This window comes from Myotis davidii, unplaced genomic scaffold (genome assembly GCF_000327345.1).
Source record: "Myotis davidii unplaced genomic scaffold, ASM32734v1 scaffold962, whole genome shotgun sequence".
NCBI lineage: Eukaryota > Metazoa > Chordata > Mammalia > Chiroptera > Vespertilionidae > Myotis > Myotis davidii.
The window spans coordinates 4,351,085-4,357,084 of record NW_006295559.1 but is presented as its reverse complement, the minus strand read 5'-3'; the positions used below and the strand labels follow the sequence as shown (position 1 = coordinate 4,357,084).

Here is a 6,000-nt window from a genome sequence, read left to right as displayed (position 1 = left end):
CTACCTTGAAACAGTGAAAACTGGAACCATCACGTTGAATCCTATATAATAAAGAGGTAATATGCACATTGACCATCACGCCCTCCCACAAGATGGCCACCCCCATGTGGTCACAAGATGGCCAGCAGGGGAGGGCAGTTGGGGGGGACCAGGCTTGCAGGGGAGGGCAGTTGGGGGTGACCAGGCCTGCATGGGAGGACAGTCAGGGGCCACCAGGCCTGCAGGGGAGGGCAGATGGGGGGAGCAGGCTGGGAAGGGAGGGCAGTTAGGGGTGACCAGGCCAGCAGGGGAGAGCGGGTGGGGAAAGTGGGCAACGGTGATCAGGCTGGCAGGCAGAAGTGGGCAAACTGCAGCCCGCAGGCCGGATCTGGCCCATTTGAAATGAATAAAACTAAAAAAAAAAAAAAGACCGTACCCTTTTATGTAATGATGTTTACTTTGAATTTATATTAGTTCACACAAACACTCCATCCATGCTTTTGTTCCGGCCCTCCGGTCCAGTTTAAGAACCCATTGTGGCCCTCGAGTCAAAAAGTTTGCCCACCCCTGAGTTAGAGGCAATCGGCTGGCAGGGGAGCAGTTAGGCATTTATCAGGCTGCAGGGGAGTGGTTAGCGGCTGATGAGACTGGCAGGCAGAAGCAGTTAGGGGCAATCAGGCAGGCAGGCAGGCAAGCGAGCGAGCAGTTGGGAGCCAGCAGTCCTGGATTGTGAGAGGGATCCCAGATTGGAGAGGGTGCAGGCTGGGCTGAGGAACACCCCCTGCCCCGTGCACAAATTTTGTGCACCGGGCCTCTAGTATGGCTATAACAAAGAATGAGGAAGCTCTCTATGCACTAATCTGGATGGGTTCCCAAAATATATTGGGGATGAAAAAAGATGCATAATACATATGTGCTAAATAAGAAATTATATGAGTGGAATGCAAAAATAAGTCACCATCAGTTTCTAGCTGCAAAAACAACCAATTTCTCCCTAGCCCATTTGGCTTAGTGGATAGTGTGTTGCCCAGTGGACTGAAGGGTCCTAGGTTTGATCCCGGGTATGTACCTTGGTTGCAGGCTCGACCCCCGGCCCTGGTTGGGGCACAAGCATATGTCTCTCTCTTCTTCTTCCTTCCTCTCTAAAATCAATAAAAAAATATATATTTTTAAAAAAGCTGGTTTCAAATTCAGGTACAAACAGAATGGTGGTTACTACAAGGGAAAGGGGGATGGGGTGGGGAGGACAAGAGAAAAGTGGGTAAAATACGAGGTGACCAAAGGAGACTAGACTTCAGGTAGGAGCACAAAATAGACTATACAGATGGTGTCTTATAAAGTTGTACACCTGAATTTTTATGCTATTAACCAATGTTGCCCCAATAAATATAATTTTTAAAAAAACTAGTTGGTTTTATAACATAACACCTTCTTTATTTCAGGATCACCACAATAGCCATTTAGTCACAATGACAGAACATATACTCATTTATAGATCGTAAGGGACATCTGAATATGGGTGAAGAAAATTTTTTAAATGTGAGGCTGAAATCTAGAAACACTGGCAAGAATAGAAGAGAGGTGCTGTTTCTAGACATGGAGCAACTATATGGAAATTCTCTCCTGGGAAGAAGCTGAGGTGGTTCTCTCTTCTTTATGTGCCCTTTCTATTCCATGTTACACGGAAGCCAGCCAAAAGCAGGGTGGGTACACTTGAGATGGGGTTGGAGGGTTGTGGCCTCCAATACCAATTTCTGTGGGTAGCTCAGAAGACTGTATCCACATACAGTTTCAGGACACAGTGCACATAAGCTCAGGTTACTTGAGTGAAGAGGTTTTAAGAATTTAGGAACACTGACAGCTTGGTGTGCTCATAGTCAGCAGAAGTGACATATGGCCACAGAAAAATTTCTTAACAATTAGAGCACTTCTAGCTAATTTCCAGAAAAGACTACAATGGGAAGGATGGAGGTGGGTGAAATTCAGGCAACCTGTATAAATTCATGGTTTACTACTTTGTGTTAACTACCAACAATATTGCTACAAAAGAACATAACATCTGCCTGTGTGATGTACATATACATACATGTATACATGTATGTTTATATTTGCCAAGCACTTCACATGAAAAAGTAAAATCAACATCACTTCAATAATCCCAGTCAGTTATTTTTGAAAGTTTAGATGTTAATAATTTAGAAGACTACTTTGGCAAAACCAATCCCCAAATATTTTGAATGACATTGTACATTTAAAGGTAGCATTTTCAAAAATATTGTCAGATAATACAGGCAGGATCTACTGACTAGCTCTTAAATCAACTGTCTTTGAGTTTAAAAAGGGTCACTTATAATCTAAGCCCTTCTCTGTTTTAAACACAAAAAATCGTGTGGGCTGGACTATAATTAACCCCAGTTTGATACTACTTTGAATGTCATTTTTACCCAGCTAAAATAACGCACTACGGGAAGTTTGTGAATTCACTCATTTGCAATGCTAAAGTCTGGCATTATGAAAATTAGAATCACATTTGTATTACAAGGTAGAAGTCCATAGAACATGAACATAACTTTTAGGAAAAAATTCATTTTTGAACCATTATTGCTTTATGACACTATCTGGCAAAAGGAAAAATATTCCTCTCTCCAATTTACTTTTTTATTTCCCCAGTTACTGTCAAGTCTGACGTGGGTTCAAATTCCTGTTCTGCTATCCTTACTGATCCTAAAGACATTTAACTTTTCTGAGTTTCAGTTTTATCACCTATTGGTGGAATGAAAATGTTAACCTACCAACTTTACAAGATTCTTTTGTGAATTAAATCAAGTAACATAAAAAGGTTTAGGCATGTAACTGTCACTGAAATAAAATTCTACAATTAACACCAATTTATATCACTCTTGATAGAGAAAAAAATTTCTACTTGTAGAAAATAATTTTCTCATAAAGTCAGACTTTTAATCTGAAATGTGTTATTAATATCTCGGCTTAAATTATTTGGGCTCCACAACATGGCATTAATTTCTAATAGATCCTAGGGAAAGGCATTTTATTATTATTATTAACATCCAGAAGGCCATTAATGTAATCACACACATTTTACAACAAAGGAAAAGTGAGTCTTAAATAAGTTAAATGGATTTACTCAAGTAATACAGCTAATAAGACTAGGAAGATACAAGTTTTTAAAGTTTTATTTCAATTGTTCTTTACATTATATATACCATTCTGCCTTTAAATTTTTTTTTACTGTTTGACCATTTTGGTTTACAGTGCTTCTTCCACATCCGAGTAGCTTTCCAAATTGAAAGTCATTAAAATCTTCTATTAGGTTCCCTATCCAAACAACTATTTCCCTTTATTCCTTCCTATGAAAGTGCTGTTTTTCTCCAGATATGGAATATAATCAGTGATGATAAGCCCCTGTTCTCACCTCAGCAGATGAACCAGGCAACGAACAATGACTGATCTAAGCAAAAAGCTAATCCCCGTCTACCTTTGCTGGTGGAATGGTTCAGAGTGGGCTTGTAACTAATGGAACCTTGGGGGAAGTGTTGTGGGGATTCTGAAAAAGATGTTTTGGCTTGATTAAAGAAAGAAAATGTATAGGGAGAGTCCCCTTTCCACTTTCTTTGGTCTCATTACTGTTGTCATGAGTACAGGATGCAACATTCATCTCTTTAACATGAGGAGAGAGTTGAGAGTCTCATAGACAGTCTCACCCAGAGCTCTGACATTACTATTTTAACCAACCCCCAAATCACCTTGCTCTGGATCACATTATTATATGATCAAAAAACCTGTATGTAGCCAGGTAGTCAATTATTTGTGGCCTAAAACCACAAATATAAAACTCCAGTATTCCTAGTAAAATGATCTTACCTAGCTTCTATAAAAACTTCCTTCTCGCCGAAACCGGTTTGGCTCAGTGGATAGAGCGTCAGCTTGCGGACCAAAAGGTCCCAGGTTCGATTCCGGTCAAGGGCATGTACCTAGGTTGCGTGCACATCCCCAGTAGGAGATGTGCAGGTAAAAAAAAAACTTCCTTCTCAGACCAAATATTATAAAGACATAATATTTTAAATTAGACTTTAATTAAAAATCAGTTAGGTATGTTATTAAGAAAATGGTATTTAGTGGCTCACCATATTTAATAGCTTCAGGATATGACTGAAGAAACTAATCTAAAATAATAACAATGTTTATTTAACAGAATAAAAACAATCTGAAACTCTTAATCCATCCTAAAAATTTTTTGAAAAACGTAAGTTTCAAAAAGTCAGACATTATTCTCAAATACATATTTAAACTTATTTTAGAAAAACACCATTGTCACACTGACATAAACCTTAAAAATATTTTATTACCCATTAAGAGTCAGTGGATATTATATGACAAAACAGTATAAGTTTTATTACACACATATCTCTTAAAACCCGATGTGATTCCTTATCACAGGGGGCAGAAAGAGAAAAAAAAGTATTATCTTGAATTAGAAGAATGGCCAAAAATTTAACAAATCTTACAATTATGACAATACTCTCAATTACTGAGTCACAAGAGAAAAGGCCCAAAAGCAACCATAAAAAAGTTCGTCAAAAACCCATGAATCACTGAAAGCAATAGAGGAGTCATCCTCAAGAACGGCCTACTGATTTGAAGTACAGAACATACTTAGCTTCCAGTTCTGACCCAAGTTTCAGAGCAAGGGAACAAGCTAGATGTTAAGAAATGATGGCTGAACATAAGTAAAGACAGGAATCTATAAGTAGAGGCTAAAAATCCTTAGGGGACACAGGAGTAACACACTAGCTATCTATAATAATAAAAGCGTAATATGCTAATTAGATTGGACATCCTTCTGGATGTCCTTCCTTCCTTCCGGAAAAAGCCACAGGGGCGGGGCGTGGCAAGGCAGAGGTGTCAGAGGCCCCCGGCCATGGTGGCAGCTGGCACCAAGGCCCTTATACGAATTTCGTGCATCAGGCTTCTAGTACATATGTAATAGCTTCCAAGGACATCACATCAGAATCAACTGATGCTCAAAAATGATTCTGAATAAAAATTTTAAAATTTAGGATAATTTAATTAATATAGTAGAAAAGCAGTGTTGACTATAATGAGACCTGTAATGATCGATGAATTAACCACCATGGTAAGCAGAATTATAGTCCAAACTTTCTCACCAAGATATGATTTGCTAGTACTTAAAACAACCACCACAAAAAAAACAAAAACCTAGAGTTAAACAGAACAGAAAGCTGTTTCCTCCTTTGCATAGGTCATTATTTTCTATCTTAAGAAAAGTAGACTCTCCAAAATATCTCCATAAGGTAAAGTGACCAGGCACTTCATTTAAACTAAAAAATTAAAATTAAAAAAATCCTGAATTAGGTGCATGTTTCCAATAAATATAAACTTAAAAAGCTTCACTTAAGAAGGTTTAAGGGGAAAATGTTGGATGAAAGGTGAAAGGATTCGCAAAAAATAAAAAAAATAAAAAAAAATATATATATGTATGTATGTGTGTGTGTGTATATACATATATATATACATATATATACACATATATATGTATATATATCCCACAGACACAGACAACAGTGTAGTGATGGCCAGAGAGAAGGTGTGGATGAGGGCTGGGTGGAGGTGGGAAATGGGAGACATCTGTAATACGGTCAACAATTTTTCAAAAAATTAAAAAATTTTTAAGTAAAAAATTAAAAACTTTGAGAGAAAAACATAATTTTCTTTTATGGATTAGGAATAATCTTTTAGAAAATATAATGATAGCATTTTGATCAATACCCAATGTTAGATAAACCAGTTTAGCTAAATATTCAAATCTATTCAAATAATCCACCTTTAAAATATCAGATAAAAACTTTTTACATCTACTTAACATTAAGTGATCACAGTAATGTTGCATGAAAGAAAGATGAGAGTTCAAGATGAGCTTTCAGGGTTTTCTTAGAATTACCAATCCTTTCCAGGTCATCTGTTTTAGTGTTGCTATAGTGA

General features: G+C 37.6%; 1 protein-coding gene across 5 annotated transcripts in view; it reads right to left on the bottom strand.

Annotated features, from left to right (window-relative positions):
• ANKRD28 (ankyrin repeat domain 28) overlaps positions 1-6,000 on the bottom strand; it is a 115,669-nt gene that overhangs the window by 78,062 nt on the left and 31,607 nt on the right. The window lies entirely within an intron of this gene.